The sequence below is a fragment of the Centrocercus urophasianus genome, unplaced genomic scaffold, assembly GCF_019232065.1.
Source record: "Centrocercus urophasianus isolate 14NV4802_14NV808 unplaced genomic scaffold, USGS_Curo_1.0 seq_26, whole genome shotgun sequence".
NCBI classification, from domain to species: Eukaryota; Metazoa; Chordata; class Aves; order Galliformes; family Phasianidae; genus Centrocercus; species Centrocercus urophasianus.
The window spans coordinates 8,808,358-8,830,216 of NW_024884822.1; the positions used below are offsets into that span (position 1 = coordinate 8,808,358).

Genomic DNA, 21,859 nt, shown 5'->3' on the forward strand with positions numbered 1-21,859 from the left:
TTTATGCACAGCAGGTGTACCCTAATGGGGTTAGGGAATAAACAGAAAATTGATGGGCTTACACACCCATTAGCTAATGGATTACTAAGCAAAAGGGACTCTGTTTAACCCCACTGCACTTAGCCCACTGTTAGGAAGTATGTTAAAGACTATACACTAACACTCAAATGTCTCTTTGTGGACCCAGGGGAAGAGAGCTCAAACTTTAATGCATCTCTTTTGATAGACAGGTGAATGAATGTGGCTATCATTATGCAATCGTGCATCCCTGCAACTATTTATCAGCAGTGCGGAGTGCCCCAGGAACCTCTGCATGCCCCTGGCCAGCCCCACTGTGAGCCCATCCCTGTGGCTTTGTGTCTGTAGGGAAGGGCTGAGCAGGAGGATATGGGCTTTTTCCATCCCAACAGATGCAGCACAACACAACATCTTTGTGCCCCAGCACAGCACACCTGTAAGGAATGAGCCCTCCTGTGCAAAGGCCACGTGCCAGCACAGGCTTTAATCAGTTATTTTAAGATAGATGCGGCTTGTTAGCATCAGAACAATGCAATTATTTTTCCTCCTCCCCTCTCTCCAAATCCCAGGATTTTATTGGCCTATTAATGGATTGATTTTTTTGTTGGTAGAAACAAGGAAAGATTCCAACTCACTGGTCATGTTATCCTACAGCTATCAAGCGGAATATATAAGTGAGATAATAAAACCCAAACCATATTCATGAAGGTTACATTTTCTAAACCCTTTTGCGTTCTGGATCATAGTTTATGTTCCCTTTCAACCAGAAATACACAGTTCAGCACTGTACATGACAGCTGAAAAAGGTCTGTTATATTAAAGGTTAACTTTGCAATCTTTCACCATCTTTTTCTCATGGAAACAAGTCACACTGCGTCTCACTGTCCACCTTCTAACATAGGTGTGTAATCAAAAGCCAATTCAAAAGGAGCCTTCTGTAAATATCAGCTTGATCCAGGCATATGTATGCTTTCCTCAGAGCACCACAGAGTCCTGCTGATTTCAGTGGGATGGCGCCTGTTTGAAGAAAAATAGATGCATGTGTGCAGGAGACATGAAGGTCGAAGAATAAAAAATCAGGAGAGAACATAATTTTGTGTTGCTTTTCACTAAGCAGAGACTCGAAAACTCACAGCCAGAGGGAAGCCGAGGTCCTTTTGGTGACTTCTGTCCCCTGTCCCCTGCCCTGGAATGCTTTTGGTGCCCCCTCCATAGAGGGTATGGGGCTGTTAGGGTCCATGTGGAGCTCTGAGGGATTATGGGGTGGTGAATGGGAGAGGGGCATGCCACAGGTCATGGCTGTGTCTTACTGCAAAGCGGGACTCTTCCTGGAGCTGTGGGAAAAGAGTGCTTCAGGCTCTTGTATTACAGCAGCTGTGGTGTCCAGTAGGCTTCAGCCCACACCTCCTGCCTGAAGTGAACTTCCTGCAAATTCTGTGTTCCTAAGAAATGTGGAAAATGTGACCATTTTGCAGTCAGGAAGCTCTCACCAAATCATTACTCTCTTGCTTAACTCCTTGAACGCAGAGACTTACGGAGCTCTTCTTAATCTTCATAAAGGAAATGAAGAGCAGAACACAGCTGCTGGAGGTAAGAGGAACTGCCAAAACCACCACGAATACTTGAGATGCCTTAGAAAATGCCACAGGTACATTGGCAATAACAAGTCATCAGGGCAGCCCAGGCCTTGCCTTACTGGAGGGAGAAGTGGTCAAATGGACATCAATGCCCACTGAAGGTTGAGTGTAAAATGAAGTTTTAATAGTATGGTGTGGTTTTTATTGTTGCATAGATACAATTTTATCTCTAGGTTTAGTCTTTGGATTGGAGGTGATTTTATTTATGCTGGAATTCATCTGCATCAGACTATAAAGCTGAAGCAGCGCACCAACAAGCTCATTAATTACCAAGCAATTATTTTGCTCAACTTCTAGACCAAGGGGATACCCAAAAATACCCACATCCCTTTCATTCTGATTTCTTGTTTTCCCTCCCATGCCACAGCTGAGGTTATTTTACAGCAGCTGTCAGTCATAGCAGTAACAACTTCCACAGCAGCAGCTTCCATTTGGCAAGCTCACTGCACAGAAAGGGCTGTGATGGAGTGAAAGGGGTTTCTTTCTCTTTCTTAATATCATCTTCCCCTAGGATAGACTACCTTGCCCTCTCCAGCAGAACACGCTCAGATCATACTGCAGAGTTTCTGACTGCTGCTTTTAAAAAGGTATATCTGTTTGTTTCTATCAACACATTACAGCTCCTCTGGCATGCTGTCTTTGCAGCTCTAATAGAGACACTTCACATGTAATAGGGTCACACAGTGATCCTCACGTTCGATTCCATTCCTATCACCATGTTAAATTGAAACAATGTGTGTGCATCAGGTTTCTGCAGTGCAGGGAAGCTGCAGCATCTCCAAGTTTTGTGATGCGATGAACCTAATGATTTGGATTTTATTTTCTTGGTACCACATTCAGCTGGCAAACTCATGGAAATACACCTTACCTCATTTCCTCCCTGTCTCCGCACCTCTCAGGAGCTTTCACCAACAGATCTACTTTCATGCTGGAAAAAAAAAAAAAAAAGTAATTCTATCAGTAATTTATGGAAATTAGAAAACTGATTAGCATAAAGCTTCTACTTGTGATAGTGGGGTTACAGAAGTGGGTTGATAGGTAAAAATGATCTCCTCAGTGATAATTAACTTTGATCTCTTAAATAACTGTTAACTTTCATAAAGAAGGAGAGTACAAATGACATTTGCATCATGGCAACTGTAAAAGGCAGAACATAACTTTCGTTGGAGATAACACGATAAGCTCTGTTCTCAAAGAAAATACACTCATTTCAAAGGAAAATGACACGGGTTGTCAAGGACTGCTGGGTTTGTTCTCACATCCCGTGCCAACCCAAGAGCTCTGAGATGAGGCAGTGCATACACTTGTGCAAGCAGCCCTGTGCACATCAGTGTTACACTGACAATACAGGCCCTGCTTAGCACTAGGAGTCTGCTCACCCAAGGACTTCCAAATACTCTACAAATGTTAATTTGTTCTGACTGCAAGCCAGGTAAATATTAGCCTTATTGCAATGCTATTGGGAAATGGAGGACATGGCGGGTAAGAGACTCACTCAAGACCATGAGATAACAGCTTGGATGCCAACCTTCTGGTTCCAGGTGCAGATGTGGCCTCCCATCAACGTGCATGCCTTTGGACACTGGAGATTTCCTCTCCTTGCTTCGATTACAGTTTCACATATTTTCTCCATCAATATTTATTTCTGACCAATTTCACAGTGCCAGTTTGGGGTCAGACAGCGTTACCATCCATTTGACAAACTGTAAATGGAGGCAAAGAGGGGAAAGAATCTGAAGAGCCCAATGGATGTACATGTCCAGTTTGAGAAACCAAGGGACAGAAGACCCTCCCGAACTGCAATTGCTCATTTAAACTGGGAGATTAGCAGTTGTACATTGTTTTTGGGCTAAAATCCCAAATCTGCCAGCAAAACTGAAGCAGTAAAATCCCAGTTGAACTGAATTTATGGGTTAATGAAAAATTTTGCAGCCCAGAATAGCAGACGTTGGTTGTCAGTCCATGGATGCCAGCACAGGTTGCTGGGGTGAGATAAAGCAAAACAGAAGTTCTGTATGAAGCAAAATGTACATCAAGAACCACACACACTCATGAGATAGGATGGATAATTTAAGAAGTAAAATTAAAACAGTATCTTAATAAATAAATCCTCAAAGCTGTGCAGCCTCCCAATTTTTCAAGTCATGGAAACCATCTCAGAGCCCCTCTCTCACTGAAAGCTCCCAGCACACTGGGTTGTTGCAAAGAAACTACTGCAACATCTCAATATCCTTCTTCAGGAGTTCCTCCAGACACTGGCCACTCTCTGAATCATTTTATCCTGTCATCTCTCTTCCTTTGATATGCATGAAGTTAAAGGGAAATGGCAGTCTCCTAATTTCTATTTCCACCCAATGTCACGGGAGAGAGGAAGGGGTGGAAAAAAAAAAAAAAAAAAAAAAAAAAAATTCACTTTTTAATGTGGCTTTTAAAATAGAAAAGCAAAAAAAAAAATTTTTTTTTTTTTTTTACAGCACTTAATAGGCCTCCCTTGCAATTTAAAAACTGATTTTCAGGAGCTCATATATTCAAATCTCCAAAGTCTATTTGAAGGCACATCTGAAGGTGCACCCTGCAACCTGTGTGTAGCAAACTCTTTTGAATCTTGTCCTTGAAACAAAAATTAGTGCCCCATGGGAGCTCAGCAGTGTAGACAACCACTAACTGCAGGATGACTGAAAGCAGGGCTGAGAGTCCTTGCAGCTGGGAGGGAGAAGGGGATGAGAGAGCGGGGGAAGATGAGAAAAGCCTTCAGGAGCCATTTGGGAGACAGTCACTGGGAAGAAGAAAGAAAGACATGCACTAAAAACAACAGAAACACAGGTGGAAATGGCCTACTGGGAAATCAGGCTGTCAACAAACAAAAGCCGAAGGCCAGAAAGCAGTTTCAGTAGCAGCCCCTGCTAACAGGGCTTCAGTGTTCAGTAAATAAATTAGCAGCAGCTTTGACTGTTTGGAAATTAGTAGCGACATGATGAAAGAAGCAAATGACTTGCTTTTATCTGGAGTGGAAGCACTAAACTTCCAAAGATATCCTTGCCTGTATCAGGAGAAGCAGAGATGCTTATATCAGCTCAGACTTGAACAACAGTAACAACTGAAAAGTTTCATTTCATTTACCAGAGGCTCAGAACTTCGTTTATACCTAATGAGACCTCTGTCCCTCTGGGCTGCTTCTGACAGCAGCTCTTCCTCAAATAGTTTATCACTCTGGAGGTAAAAATAACACAGGTTAGTCAGGTGGACAGACAGACAGATGGATACATGGCTATCTGAGGAAAGAAGTAGAGTTGGGACATCAGATCAACCCTTCAATTACTGCAAACTGGGAGAACTCCTTTGGGAGAAACTCCCTTGATTTACATCCGTTGAGAATCTGATCCTGTTTAATTAAATGGAAACTAAATGAGAGGCTGAATAGTAAACACTTCAGCATGTGCTTAAACATTCAGCATGTGCCAAAGTCATATTGATTCAATTGAGATCTAATTTGCTTAAGCAGCCCTCTCCAGTACAGGTTCCTCCAGAACCAGAGCTTCCAATAGCTGTTGAAACTGGATGTTTATTGTGTCAGATGTATTAAGAAGAGGCTCTTTTCCCAGCTCCTCATAGCCTGGGAAGACAGTTCATAAGGGAGCAACTGTGCAGCTTCCAGAGTGGACAAATATTTACATTAGCTGTGCTAATTGCACTTGGTATTGCAACAGATCCGGGAGGCCAACGTGCACTAACAGAGGAAAGCAGGGACATCATGGAGAGTTCTTTCATCCACATAAAACTTGAAATATGAACTTGGTCCCAAGCATGGACCGCACTATCTTTGAGAAGCATCAATGGCCTGTGCTGTATCTGCTGCCCATCAATTTGGAGGCTGGAACAAGTACATGATAATGCCATGAAATGACAGATCTAAAAAGATCACAAGTCCAGATCTGCTAAAACTGCTAGGGTATCGAAGCTGCCCTTTTAGGCAGCGTTAGTTTTGTATCCCATGAAATACCTGGCTGCTCAGAGATCCAGCTGTACTGCGAGCATTCTCATCCTGTCTCGCCTGGCAGACTTCGAGCAAAGTGTCACAACTTCTCATTCACATGGCAATGTCAGTGAGGCAGGACCTCCTCCCACTCTGCCTGGCTTGTGCTGTTCATTCTTACCACCACAAGAAGTAAATTTGCTTGCATGCTTCTAAACAAAATGGTCAGTAAGTAGTGGCATCCCTCAGGGATCAATACTGGGACCAATACTGCTTAATGTCTTCATTAACAAGCTGATGATGGGATGGACTGCACTCTCAGCAAGTCTGCAGACACACAGATAGCAGGAAGAGTGGTCGATAGGCCAGATGGCAGGGCTACAATTCAGGAGGACTTGGGCTGGCTGGCAGAAAACTCATGAAGTTCAGGAAAACCAAATGCAAAGCCTGATATTTTGCTATCCGTGATGAAATATCAACAATGCAAACCACAGGCCAGCTCTCAAGGAAGCAGCAAAGAACAACCACCACACTCTGAGCTATATTAGCAAGAAAACAGCCAGCAGGTCCAGGAAAGTGCTATTTAATCAGTCCCCACAAGTGGAGGCACTCAAAATGTGACCAGATCCAAGCCTAGACAACCTGATCTAATAGGAGATGCTTCAAGTAGGGGCTGGGACCAGGTGACTTCTGTAGTCCCTTGCAATCTAAATTATCCCACTATTTTATGGAAAAGAAGCCCAACACAAATGGTGAAGATTGTGTGGAAGCATGCAGTAGACTGTACAGGCCTGAATGAAAGCTCAGGCTCAATTATACTGAGTATTTAATTAATGAAGGCAGACATAACATAGTTAGATTTTTAGTAAATTGTTAGTTTAGTGCTACACATGAACTCAATAGGAAGGCTGGAGTTGCATAGGCTGCATAATAACACAATAGGGGAGATAAAAATCTATCCAACAGCCAGAAACCAGTGAGTTATCATCAATGGTTTTATGTCAAAAGAGAGAAAGTATCAATTGGTCTCCCACAGGGATTGATACTGGAGCCAGCATTAATCGATATACTCATTAACAGCCTAGCGAAGAATGTAAATTCAACAACCACTGGATCTGGAGAAGATTCAAAGGAACGGTGGGGATGTGGCAATGGAAGGAGGTGACATGTTAGAACTGTGGTCAAGCCACAATATGAATGGGCAACATTTCATATTTTGTATATTCAGAGAAAAAAATTGCATAAGATAAATGTAAAATAGAGTGGAGGCAGTGCCTGCAGCCACCCCTTCCAAGAAAGCCACAGGTTAGCAAAACGTTCGTTTACAGCACCCCATAAGGCAGAGTGAATTCCTGATCCATTAGAAACCCTGCAAGACAACGCAGTAAATTGCCCCTTAACACCATGTCAGCTCTGAAATACCACAGCCAAATGTTACAAGATATTGAGTAAGAAAGAGGATTAGGAGAGAATCACTAAAATTAGGCAAAGAATGAATTCAAATCTAGCCTACGTACTTCACAGTTTAATAAAAGAAAATAAAATGTTTACGTGGCAGCTGAAAAGTGCACTAAAAATAATAGTGGGAAAGGATTTGACTTCAGGGTTGATAGGGTTTTGTATGAAAGATAATACATGTAATATCTGGTTTTTATTTCCCCATGTTTTGCTACAATTCCAATCTCCATCCTGTGATTTTGATGTATGCATACACATATTTTAAAATTTGTTCAAAGACCACATTGCTTGGTGGAGGTGTGTGTGAGCTGACCCATAGATATTAAGCCCAAACAAATTGCCATATCCATATAATATTTCTTCTGTATCCCATAAATCAGAGCCTTTCCCTGCTTGGATCTCTTAATTTTGTGGGTTTTTGTTGTTGTTTGGAGAATATAGTAAAAATTATTCTGGATTTCATCCCATATCTATTGGGGATTGCATGCCATTCTTTGCCCACATGTTGACAGCAGTTTTATATATATACTCAATTTGAATAGGATGTTTCACTTTGTAGCCTGCTTGCATCAAGAATACTCTTCCTTCCAGAGCTACCCAGTGGAACTGTTTAGCTGCATAATGCATTATAACCATCATTTTTATAAAATATGCTTATAAGCCTGGAACTTCTACTACTCCAGTTTATGAAAACTCCCATGGATGTTAATGCAAGCAGGACCTGATATTTATTCATCAAAAGCTAGAACCATCTGAAGAAAAATAAGAAATCTTTTAAGCTACAGTTCTTAAGGGTCTGCTGCATGGTGTTTACTGTTCAACACATCAGAGCCTCATAGCCATATTAGTTGTATGAATGGGATAAGATTACTTGGGCAATTTTCCTCTACATTAGAAACAAATCGTAGCTAAGCCTTTGCTGGCTCCATACATTTTAAATTCCCATCTTCTCTCACTAGAACAGAAAAATAAATACATAGATAGCTGACCAAACTTAGAAAGTGTTCAAAGCAATCAAGTGCAAATTCCCTCCTGTTAAAATGTGAAGAAAACAGAAAACCTTTGACTGAGAGGTAACTTCAGAGATAAGTAGTTAGATAGATGCTATAGACAACAAGACACAAACAAATTAAATCTATTCCACTGAAACAGTGATATAATTTCCCTCCAGAGACTATCTAAGACTGACAAAATAAACAAAGAAATAACATGTTTCTTAACTTGTGAAATGTGACAGTCAATGGCAGACAGCAAAACAAAACCAAACAGAGCTGGAAGTTCTCATACAAACACGCCGGCTGGGAACGATGCGGCTCTATTTTATTCTGCCTTCAAGCTCCTAACAACCACCCTTTTTCACACCTCCCTCCTCTGAGGTTTCTCATCCTCTTTTCAACACGGTTCTCCTGCTCGAGAAACATGTTCCTTGTTTATTTTTGAGGGATAGATTGATGATGGAGATTAGCACATCTGGGAAGGAGAGCACTGTTGGTCGGGAGCTGTAATGACACCTTCGAAGGCCCTCTGCCCAACGAAGCGTACCAGGACATGCTTCAGTTTGGCTTTGATGATAGATAAGGGCTCTCTAAATGCTGCAAAGCTTTGATGACGCAGTGTGGATTTCTATATTAATTTTAAAACTCCCCAGAATTGGGGCCAAAAAACAGAGCCCAGGTGCACGACCTGCTCTGTCATCAGGAAATTCCGCCAACTGATTATTCAGGCTTTTCAAGATGACTGAAGTATTTGGAAGTGCTCAGGTCAGAGCTGAGACTGCTGTCCCAGTAGCTGTGGTACCCAGCATAAACCAAGTACAAAGGAAGTATTCTCAAAAAAAGAGAGGAGTCAGGCACAACAGAATGGCCAAACTACAGAAGAAAGCTCTGAAGACAGAAACAAAAGCACGAGCATGCCAAAGCTCAGTACAGCACTAATTTTCATGTTACTCATAGCAATCATTTTTTCCATGAACAATCTGTATATGTCACTTACAAATATCTCATTTATTCCCCAGCCTTCATATGCACATAATAATCCTTTCACTTTATTTTAGTTGATAGTTTGCCTTTAAAATGTCAGGTCTTTTCCCCTCTAAGTTACAAATTGCTTTTTTACCTAAAAGTTTATAACCTAAAATACCTTAGCTCAGAGCTGTGTGAGGGTTGATGAGAAAAATGGATCTTTTCACTCCAGCAGACAGTCAGAAACCAGTCCAAGTCTCCAACTGACATCTCCTAATTGCTGATGGTGGGGTTCATCTCCAAATGTCTAACTTTAGACAACCGATTTAAGTAGCTTCCTTGCTAGCTGCTTTGGAAACAGCAGCTCCAAAAGGCAGCTCACTCAGCCCAAGCTCCCCAACCCTTTGTGGTTTCAGCCTAAATTACTCGCCAAGGTCGCACAGGAGTCTCTTGTTAAGTGGGACTGTAGCTCCCATGACACTGGATCATGCTTCTTTTCTCTGGTGCATGAGATGCCCCTGACTTGTCAAAAATACAATGTTACTATGAAGAAGGTCTTTTGGAAGGAAAAAAGAAAGCAAAGAAAATGAAATAAGGCATAAAACAGAAGCTGCCATAACTGGTGGAAGGATTGTCTGAGGGACCTGAGCACATTCACTGCCCATTTCTAAATACAGTTCTGTGGGTGAGCAGCGGCCCAAGGGTTGTTGAGAGAACAAAAATACGGGATGTGGAGCAGTTTGAAAGACGTGGCATGCTTTCAATCTAAAGTTTTATGACAACGCTGCATGGTGGTCTCTGGGAAGTTACAAGGTTTAAGAGCAGTGCAGCTTTCTCAGAGTTGTGGCAGTGCAGGCCAGATTTTCTATCAAAGAACATCCTCTTTTCACGGCTCTCAAGGGAGCAACTCCTATCAGCCCACTTTTACTTGCAAGAATAATAATGAAAAACACACAGCATGAAGTGGTCACTCAAAATCACATTTGGACTGACTTTCATGGGTGCTGAGTCCAAGTGGCATCCATGGACTTCAGTGGAGCAATGTGGGCATGCAGCATTCTGGGAACCCCCAGCTTACAGTGCTTTCTTTTGCCACAAAAAAACATCCGCTGTACATTCATCTGGATACTCCAAGTGTGTTCTGCAGCCTGCCCACCTCCATGCTGAATAATAATTCTGAATTACATAACGCCACATTCCTTTCCTCATCTGATAACAATAACAAGCTCTGTATCGCAGAGACGTGCACATTTATGTTGGCACTATTGGAAATACTAACACCAACTGAATCTCTTCTCTGTTCTGACTAACAAACACCATTCATTTCCTACAGATTAGTTTCAACCTAACAAGCGTTTTGTTGAGCCCCAAAGTATATTTCATTTAGTTAGATAATGCTGATTGCTCACTTATGAGCAGCAGCTCATTCAGTACAGAACACACTGTTATAGCTCAGTATCTTTCAAAATGGAAAAAAAAAAATCTCAAGGAGCAACTCAGAGATATTTAATACTCAAAAGACAGCACATCATTATGATAAGCGGATCTATTGCTGTGAATAATGGAGAGGCTTTAATCACACAATGGTACAGATATACTTAGAATAAATATTTAACGGTGTTTTGCAAAGCTGGAGCTTGTTCTAACCCCACATCCAGTGATTTGTGCTCAGTGCCATTACAGCACAGGATGTATATTACATCAGGATGCCCAGAGCAACAATGCATAAGGTCTACTGCAGAACATATGAGATTTGTGCAATAGGGTGGGCAGAGTTACCCCGATAGGAACAGAAAAGTGCTGTTCATCTCTGTGGCCATGATGCTGTCACAAGAGCACGGCCACCACCACCACCTCTCCAGCCTGCCCACATGCTCACCTTTTGGGGAAGGTATGCAAAATCACACCAAGAGGACAGGAGGAAGCCAGCCTAGGATATGCTAGGGGCAGGCACATTTCCCTCTGGGGGGAAATGTTCAGCCAAGTTGGAGGGGGAGTGTCCAGAGAAAGGTGAAAAAGAGGCATTTGCTGCACTTTCTCTGCTCCAGCAACTCCTATGCCAGATGTATTGGTCACGGGCCAGTCAGCTGCATTTAGCTGATGGGACTGAGCAGCCAGAGAGAAGCTGCTGGCAGCACTGCAGAGTGGGAGCAGGAGATGAGGAGTATCATGGGCTCCAAAAGCCTGCTAGTCCCCCAGTAAATCCCCCTGGTGTTCACCCCTTCCCTCTCCAGCATCTTGAATTTCCTCTTAGTGGAGGCTTGGGTACTCCACTGTAATAACAGCATCATGGGCATCTAGAAAATATGTCTGTTATCCACAGAGGTCTTATTACAATGGCTCTTAATGAGTCCTAAGATTTAGTAGGCAGACAAACTCATTTTGTATGAAAATACTGAACTGGAAATTGGAATAAAATGAAAATCTCAGTAGGAAATTTATGAGTGGAGAAAGCATGGGTACAAAGAAGAGGAGATGGGCTAGCATACAGCTGGGGACAGAGCATGATCACAAAATGAAAGAAGGATTTAAAAATAAAATTGAGAAAAATAGAAGAAAAAACCTGAACGCGCACACACACACAAAAACAACGGAAAAGAGCCTACCCTATTTTCTGCAAGGTTTAGATTTTTAAAAGGGTGGGCATTACTGCTGCTAACACAAGGAATAGGTTTCCCCTGAGCAAGAGAAACATTTGGATATTTTTTTTTCCTTTTTATTAATCATTGGTGGTGTAGGGAGGGGGAAAACCCCTGAGAATTCAATGACAGGAAAAAAAAATGGTTTGTGAAGTCAGCCTCAGTTTGCGTACCTAAAAAGCAATATGATTGATTTGCAAAAACCTCTAGCTTCACAAAGTTCTTCCATCTCTAATGAGAACTAACAGCATTTTTGTCCAGCTTCCCTGCAAAATATTGTTCTAGTGCTGAATCCATCAACAAAAATGGCTAAGCATTAGCTTTCTTAATGGCCTCTGGCTTCGCTTGCCAGCAGCTGCAGATGGAGTGGGCTAAGCAGCGCTGGGGCTGAAGCGAGGAGGCCTGTTGCAGATCTCAGCTGCATTTTGCTCAATTAGAAGGAAGACTGAATAGTGGCTTGCTTGTGTAGTTTTAAAATCACAGGTTATTCCTAGAGCTGGTAAGGCACAAATGCCCAATCCTTCCACAATCTATTTAACGTAAATTCAGTGATGAAGCATGACAAAAGAAGGAAAACAGTAAAGAAAGGGACTCTGGTCAGAGGGTGTCTCAGCACTGACAGCAGAAGTTGCAGAATTTTTAAGTCTTTTTATTTGCCTCTTGCCCTTTGAGTGTGTGATTGCAATACATCCCCACTGGTACCTGCCTGCACAAATCCTGCCTTCCCTCTCTTTGACTTCCAGCGCATCTACACAGCACGGAGGAGGAGATTTTGGCACAAAAAACAGGGTTATTCCCAGGAAGTAACCCAAACAGACGTCACAGTCTTCATTTGTTGCAATCTACAGTGACCCCCAATCATGGTCATCATTCTCCTCTCACCTCTCCTTTGAACAAAGCAATACCAATCCCACAACTAAGCTCACAAATTTGTCATTTCCACACTTCCAACCACAGAGCAAGAGCAAGTAGAAGCAATCTCACAAGGAACCCTGTTTCTTCATGTTTTTCTGCTCTACATTGGAACCTGAGACTAAGATACTTCAAATCAAGCTTGAAAAAAGCAAAGCCTGAGGACTGATGTGAATTTATGTGAACTCTGAGACCTTCTGAAATCCATAAATTTTGCCTTTCATTTTGAGCTAAATAAGCTTGACCTCCCTCCACCATATACTGCAGCTTCATTTTATGCCAGAACTACACAATACTTGGCCAGTGACTGCTGGGCAGGTGACAGTGGCATAAAGAATTTAATATGAGAGGAAGAAACAGTAATTCCAACATCTGCTTTCAGTCAGCACTGAGATTAGTAAATATCCCTTGTGAACTATTACCTAGGCATCCTTATTTTACCTTTATCAAACAGAACGCGCACCAAGAAATCACAACAGTAACCTCTGCAGAACTTACTTGCTTATTATGAAAAAAAAAAGCGCTTTTGAAGAAACCTCTCTTCATACGCTCAACAACTTCTGGATTATTTAAAATAAAAAGGGAGAAAATTATCTTTGAAATGTCATTTTTAGATGGTTCACTGTAATAGCACTCCCTTTAGAAGGCACTCAAGTTTTGCAGTCAGTCTGTTCAGATCTTCTTACACACCTTGAGGAATTTTACATTGATGATGCAGTCATAGAAAGCCACCTTTCAGCTGTGAAACACCTCAGAAAGCGACGGGTTTGTAAGGAAGAGAAGGAGGGATTATGCTAAAGGCATGACATACAATTGGCATTGTGTCCAATGATAAACAAATAAAAGACAATGAAGGGCTCAAGATAATAATTCCCAGTAATTACAGAACTGAATTTCATATCAGCTTAGCTCCTATTGCATTTACGGGAAACGTAAATAGAGCAACACATTTTAGAAAGTCTCGTTATGCCAAAGTGGTTTTAAGAATTACTGGGGTATGATATAAAGGATTCAGCATCACTCATATGAGATGAGCTTCAGAACCTACCAGCAATGAGTACTGCGTCACCTGCAAATGGATGCTGTTAAACCAAACTTCATACCACTGAAACTAATAGCATCTTCGTGCATTTGACAGGAGCATTAGAAATCATCTCAACTCAAACAATTAAGGAAAGAGAAGAATACATACATAGATATCCATTTCTGCTGCTAACGCATGCAGATATACTTGTTGTTTGCTATACTACATCAAAATGTGAAGCATATTTTCAATCCTCAGCAGAACAACATCCTTACCAAAAAGCAGCATGAAAGTCGGAAAATGCATATAAAAGAATTACCAATTGTCATAAGAAAGTGAAAATCCAAGAAGCAATTTACAGGGAATCAAAGATAACATTATTATAATATCACTGATGTCTCCTGCACTGAACTTGTTTCTCTAGCACATACACTATGACAAATTAAATATGCTAATGTTGCTTTCGTTATCATGTGACTGCTAGAGTAGGATGCCGACTGAAGTCTTGTCAACATACTACAGGACTCTAACAACAAACTATTACATTTTGATGTTCTATGCATCATATTAACTACATAGATGGTTTGAATGTCGCAGCCGCTTACATTTAACTTTTTTACTGAAATCCTTAAAGAATTTCTAAGAGTTTATGATTAATGTAGTTTCACACCTGTCACCTGTGTAAATCCACACTGACAAAAACAGCATCTGCTCCAGAGACAGGCAGCCACATGCTCACCAACCTTTAGAACAGATCTACAGAATAAGAGGAGGTAACACTTGCTCATTCATTGTTTGTAGTGATCCTTCTTAGCCCACAATTGTTAAACATCAAACTTCTCAAAGGAGCTCCTGAAACATTTGTAAGAAGCTGAAAATCATTCCTTAATTTACAGTGAATTGTGTTAAAATCCACATTGATAGACAGAGTGCTGTAGATCTTCACAGCTGCTGAAATATTATGTGTAGTGGTTGGTACCTAGCAAAAGGGGAAATAGAATAAATGAATATTTAAATATTTAAATTTTCTACAATATGTTTGAAGTGCATTTTCAAAGCATTATCATCAGATTTGAAAAACCAGTACTGAACCGGTTACGAACTCCTTGCTGAAGAGGTTCACAAGCCACCCTTCTCCCCACCTTCCAGTTATTAGCAATCAGAATAGCTTTTACATGCGGTACTGTAATTGTAACCAAACACAGACTGCACTGGCTCCTTCCCTCCAAGTTTCTAAGAATCCCCTTTGGCTGACCTTTAGTAGCCAGTAAAAGATAGCTAAAAGAGACAAAGGGAAGCAGTGGAGAATTGTAGAGAAGGAAGAGTATATTGAAAAGGCTGCATTGCTTTCTGCAGAGGGCTAAATGGCTGAGATACGTGCAAGAAAAAGCAATATCTCTAATAAGAGTGTAACTTTAGTAGAGGTAAGTAAATTTATCTTACACACCAACATGTGCATGTTATATCTACTTACTTTTGGCATACAAGCATTTTCCATATATACCTATATGTATGTGTTCATATCTCTTAAACACAGAATACTCTGAGTTAAAAGTCCATATACATCCACATTAACGCTTCTGATCAGTGAAGCAAAACTAAACAAGGTGTCCTCATGAGCTGGCAACCTGAGCATGGCAGAATCTAAACACCCATCTATGCCTAACAGTTGCTTAATATCATGACAAACTAGGTTAGCTTTCACAAAGTCCCCTTAGGCTCCATAAAAATACAATAAATTAAACAAAAAGGAAAAAAAAAAAAAAAAGAGGAATCATCAGTAAAGAGGAGAAATCAAATTTCACACTGAATACTTTTTGCTGCTTATCTTACAAAATTATTATTATTTGCCTTCTTAGTTACTCCAATTCATCAGAGTGATGTGTGCAGATTGTGAGAATGCCAAACATTCCCCGAAAACTGACGAGTAAGCAAAAAAAGAGCTGCTCTTTAAACCCTTCACAGTTTATAGCCACATTTACATAACATTAAATAAGTCAACAAAGGCATCATTAGCTCCCATTAAAATATGAGCGAAGAAATTTAAACGAACAAGACAAGCTAATTGGTAAGTAATGTTGTGTATCAAAAATTATGACTGTAAGATTCCAAAGTTAATGAGAAGCCTTACAACTGTGTTTACTAAATATTTCAAAATTAAATTAAAGGTGAACATGGAGAGCCAGCAAAGTTTTCTTGCTGTCCTTTAGGATGACAGAGAACTGTGAAGGTTATCCCTACCCCTCTCCAAGAGGTTTGAGTCTCCACAAACACATCATTTGATCCTTGTCCACCAATCAGATTAAGTCTCTCATTGATGAACAACACAATTTCCTGCTGAAACAGCAATGTGAGTCATGATTCCAAGTAGGGGAATCACAGAATAGAATCACAGGATTACTGAATCATTAAGGATGGAAAGATCACTCAGATCATTCAGACTAATCACTGACCCACCACCACCATACCACTAAGTCCTGTCACTCAAGGTGATACCTGCCCTCTTCTTGATCACCTCAGGGACAGTGACTCCACCACCTCCCTGGGCAGCCTGTGCCAATGCCTGACTGCTCCTTCTGAGAAGAAATTTTACCTAACATCCAACCTGAATCTCCACTGGTGCAACTGGAAGCCATTACCTCTTGTCCTAACGTAAGTTACATGGGAGAACAGGTTAATCAAGAATTAGGTACAGGCCTTTTGAGAAACACATCCTTAAGGGGATGTATCAAACTGGTTGAAGCTACCAGTCTGTTGCCATTACCCGCTTGTTGAGCTTGCTCATATTTTTCAAAGGAAGGTAGCAAAAGCAACATACTTTTGAGTGCATTTCCTTTCACCAGTCTTTGTCTCTAAAGGTCCATCAGTTTATAGCCACAAGTTGAAAATCACTCCCACCTTTGCTTTTATCTTTATCCCTACAAACCATTTCCAATTGCTGCATTTTAGCTGTGCTCTACTCCCTTCCAAATGATAGAAGCCACTGAGTGGAGATATTATCCTTCAGTGCCATTAATGAGCAGTACCACATTACACTGTCCCTCTTGCTAATTGGTCATTCATCTGCCATTGTGCATGAAATCACAGGTGTTAATGCCTACATGATGCTTATCTGACTTTACCACATAACATCGATTCCCTTCTGCTTCATTTCTCAGACCAGTGGGATCAGTGTATGTTTAAAAGGGGGGCACATGTTCTCATGTTCTATCTCATATGCCCAGATGTGTGGAAATGGGTTTCAGTAACAGCACACGATTAGATCAGCATCACGTTCTCACAAAGAGCTGTTACAAATGCACACATTGATCTCTTACAGGGAAGTTTTGGAGATGCTGGTTGAGAAAGTCCGGAATTTATTTTTTTTTAATCTACTTTAATTGCAATTGTAATTGTATTGTTTTAAATAGATGTGCTTGCATATTTGGCAGTGAGGGAAGTTTTGAAAGAAGAATCTCATCGTGTTGGAATGCAACTAATAGTTCTACCATAATTCAATGCAACCTTATAAAGCATGTGAGACAAAGCTGACATTCACGGGTTCTGGACAGGAGCTTGTTACAAACTAGTTTTAACCAAATACTACAACTGGCGCAAACATACCATCAAGTGAAATCCTGAATTCACACGACAGAATTTTTGCTTCACTGAAAGCCAGAGAAGTGTTGCACATACCTCATGTTAGCTCACAGATTTACAGCGACAGTGTTTTCCCTGCCATCTTGAAATCTCTCTTGATTTATTGCCCTTTCCACTAGTTTACATTCATCCAATCAAGGAACAAAAACAAAACAGGGGGCATCAGTAAAAAATCAGGTATCAAGCATTATGTATGCATCAAGAATGTGTACAAGAAAAATTGTTCACAAGCAGTATGTCATCCTGAATCAGGAAAGTACTCCAGTAGGAGATTAACTCAAAGCATGTGCTCGTTTACCACAGTGGGACTCGAGTACATGCTCAAATTCAGCACTTTTTAATGTGTTCCCCTGAGTAGGGATAATTTCCTGATATAGGAAATACATGCTGATTTTTCTCCCTTAGGATAATTGAAAAACATTTATGTAAATTCCAGTTTGTTTCAGATATGGGGAAAAAAAAAAACAAACCGAAACTCAGCTAACCGTTTTCTCTAACCATTTCACCAGAAAATCCGTCCCAGACCTTGACCAGAAAAAGGTTTTCCTTCATGTCCTATTATGAGCAACCTAATGCAATTTCAAAGCTGGCTCTGCTCTGAGCAGGGGAGAGGGGGGCTGGATCAGAGACCTCCACGTATCCCTTCCAGCCTCAGCCATGAGCGGATTTTGCCATGTTGGATCCCCTACACGTGATGATGACTTAAGTCACAACTAAATTCATTTCAGAAAAGCATGGTAAGGAGTAAGATGATAAATATATTAACACGTAAATAAATATAGCTTTGTTTGGACGAAAATTGGATATGGGACTGCATAACAAAGAGGAGGGAAAGAAACTTTTACATTACCCAGCTGCTCTTACAATAATATACAGAAACTCTGTGAATCATTTCATGGTTTATTAAATGAAATTTTGTTTGCAACTGGTGAGTTAGGAAAATAAACGTCCATGTTTGTTTTCATTTTACTTTTCCTTGGTTTGTCCAGATCTTCACAGTCTTGCGTGCCAGCATTGTCCTCTGGGGCTCATTAAAAAGCCCAGCATTTGCTACTCTGATTGTCCAGGGAAATCAGCAACAGATTGCCATTAACCCCATGAGGCCAAGAGCTAGAAATTCTTGATGCGTTCCCTGTTGTGGGCAATAAGATCCACTGGAGCCATTGGAGCCAAAGGGTTAATTTTATCTCTCCTGTAGCTGCTGTCAGACCTCCAGTAAAACAGTGTGTGACCACTACGGGGTACTGACCACTTAATACAGCAGTACCTGCCAAAATTGGCTTAAGACTGAGTGAGATCAAGGGGCAGAAAAATACTGTCTTTTCTAAAGCACATTGTATTACCAGTGTTTACTTACTGTTCTCTCTTGGGTCAAATGCTTATTCTCAGTAAAACAGTCTTTCTTCTTATAGACTCAGCTCCACAGGAGAAAAGCAAGTTATATCTTGTCTGAAGATGATATCCTTCTATTTATTCACATTAAGTCACGAATTGTCACAGATGTCCTTAGCAAAGACACTACCAAGGATATTTCTCAACCCAAAGGTGCATCACCACTCGGTTATCACTACCTCTAATTCAAGCTTTTTAAAACAGCAGCAAAATTTTGATTGCCTCCCCCAAAATACACCCAACTATTGTGTCAGCATGCAACTGCCACAGCCCTGGCGCACAGCCCTTTTCTGAGCCCCTGGGTTATGCGTTTCTCTCACTGTTTGCATATCCTGCATTGACTTCCAAGGCACTTGCAGCACTGACAGTCACATACTGGTGACACAGCTCTCTCTGATATTTCTAGTTTATCAGTCCTGAATAGACAGAGGATTGGCACTAGAAGGTGTGCCCAAAGCTGGCTCAGCTGCTGATGGCCTATGCTCAGCCTTGGGATGAAGGACCCCACACAACAGCCTGTTCTCACCACTGCTCACAGCCGGGGCCATGCCCAACGTGCCCATGTGCTTCAGCCAACAAACCTCAGCTCTTGTGGGAGCCTTTGGTACAAAGGCACAAAACAGACTGTGGGAAGGGATGTCAGGGGCTGTCAGGTTCATACTGAAAATGGCTGGGATATGAAAAGCTGCCATCAGGGTGATGTTTTGCTCTCATCTGTCTGCTGCCATGCCAAATCATTGGTGATGACACTGATAGCCCTAAGGACTCGGCATCTGGCTTTAGATATCAAATTGCCCTAGGCTTTTTCAAAAACCCAATTTTGGGCTGGAGTCACTGACATAAACTTCCATCCATCCTCACAGATTTCTATGTCAGCACTCAGACAAAGCACACAACCACCCATCCAACACAGCCCAGCCACAGAGGCAGAGCCAAGCTATGCGCTGGCTCCATCCGTGCCAACAGAGTGGTCAGCTCTGCTTTAACATCCTTCCTCTTCCCGCCCTTTCCCCACACGGGGATGTGGGGTATACTAACACCTGACAACCTCTCAGGCTCTGTAAAACATCAGTCCTTTATGGTCTTCATAGAGCTTTGAGACCTGTACCTGGGAAGTGCTGCAGAAATGCAAAGCATCCCTTACGGATGACCTTATCACTGGGAAAAGAATCTTAAATCCGATCCATTTGTATGACTCCCGGAGAGCCACTGTTGCATTATTCATGACAGTCTCCTCTTCTTCAGAAGGCTAATATTACTTCCCTCCCCCATCCGCCCCCAAACAGCATTCATAATATTAATTTTATATTCTGAACTAAACCACACAGTCCTTTGTAGTGGTCAGTAATAGGATTCCTACCCGTACTTAGCAGAGTCCACATCACAGAGAGCACAATCAGCCACCCCAGGAGAAGAGTTCCCAAGATCTCCTCTTACAAGGCATTGTAAAAGTTATAAATAGATTACTCTCTCTCCCTTTGTACCTTCCGGCCCTTTTCCTACACCAAGGGAACATATTTGTCACTAGGACACACAATACGTACTTAGATGTTTGACATCTCTGCCCTCATCAGATGGGCCATACTGAATTTTTCGACAAGATAGAAAATGTGAAATGTTTGGGACGCAGCTACAAGTTTTAGAGCAGTTATAAGAATGTTAAGAAGAATTAGCCATGGCAGCTTACTTGGTAGTTTGTTATGGCTCCCATTTTCTAATACATCATATTCTTTTATTCTCCTAATTACTTTTTTTGTGTGAAAGACAATTCCCAGGGAACGAACACTTCATTTCTTTGAACCACTGCCAATAATATGCACCACAATTGCTGAAAGCAAAGAGAGGATCTGGCATATCTATTAGAGCTTTGCAAAGACATACTTTTTTTCTTTTTAACCTTGGTTTTCCCTTAATACCAGCATTGAATAAATGAATTACACTCCCTCTTTCCCCCCCTTTGCTCACAACTTCTATTTCTGTTTTCAAGTTGTTGGTTTTGCTTTTTTTTTTTTTTTTAAAGTCAAGTCTTGATGGGTAATTATTATATTTCAAGCGTCTTCTGTCTCAGCCTTGTATTAAAAAACAGCAGCTAAGAAAACAATTCTAAATTAACAATCTACTTTCTGCAAAGTGATTTTAAAGGCATTAGTACAGCACTCCTTCCACCTCACTCTCCATCTGCATTGTCCTTCTAAATATCCTTTCGGCACAAACTGTGTTAGCTCACCTTGAGACGAATGAAACCTTTTATTCAAAGGCAATTCATGCCCAAATCTTCACTGATTTCAAACACAGTCACCCATCTTCCACCTTCATACCTATGGCTGTGACCCAACGTAGCCAACTTTCAAACCACAGAAATTATGGACCTCTATCTTCCCTTTAATGAGAATGGCACTTCCATTCATACTCATATCAGCAAGAATGTGCAAAGGGTGCTAACAAAGTAGTTTAAAATCCTTCCTCCAGAAGGGGCGTTATTCTTGTTCAGGAGCTTATTCCCAGCTCTGCCTACTGGGATTTAAATAAGAGATCTCCAGGTGTTCTTGGTGGAAAAAGCAAACATCAGAGATTCCTCACTTCCCTATGAAAATATCTGGGATTCTGGGTATTGGGGTGGGTGATAGGTGAAGTTGAGGCAATCTGACCAGATCTCTGTTCATCAAGTGCAATCACAAAAGAAAATCCTAATTCTTTCTTAGAATTAGAGTTTCCAGGAGTTGTTTTCACTGAAAATAACAGCAGTGAGCTGCCTGTTGATCACAAGTGACTTAGAAATAATTCAGCAAATACTCATTTTTTCCAGAGAAAATACAGGATATGTTCTTGCAAGAATTTTGCTTGTGGAACTCCCACTGGGAAGCCTTTAGGAAAGGAATCAAGAGAATGACATTCAAATAAAAGACTGTGCTCCATTAGGAGGGAACTATTCCAGCTGAAATCTTACCCAGGACCTTGAGGGGTTGCTGTGTGGGAACTCTCATTACAATCTCAAACCAGCAGCTACTGGTGAAAATGGAAGCTACTGTTTACTCAGAATGAGGGAGATCTTTGTGCCCATGGTTGTGTGCTGAAAAAAGCTATTTAACTGTTAGCTGATCTTACAGCATCCGGATGCTTTAGAAGATGGGGGTGGATGAGGCAGGGAGCTGACAACCATTTTGCAGTTCAATATTGGTTCAATGCAGTCACAAGCAAAGACGTGA

General features: G+C 41.2%; 1 long non-coding RNA gene across 1 annotated transcript in view; it reads right to left on the minus strand.

Moving 5' to 3' along the window:
* Window positions 1-936: 936 nt before the first annotated feature.
* The window catches only part of LOC122164561, a 34,300-nt gene continuing 13,377 nt past the window's right edge, over window positions 937-21,859 (minus strand). The window contains exons 2-3 of the long non-coding RNA XR_006170248.1: window positions 2,524-2,583; window positions 937-1,035 (exon numbers count right to left, since the gene is read on the minus strand). This is a non-coding gene — a long non-coding RNA (uncharacterized LOC122164561). The remainder of the gene's footprint in view (window positions 1,036-2,523; window positions 2,584-21,859) is intronic.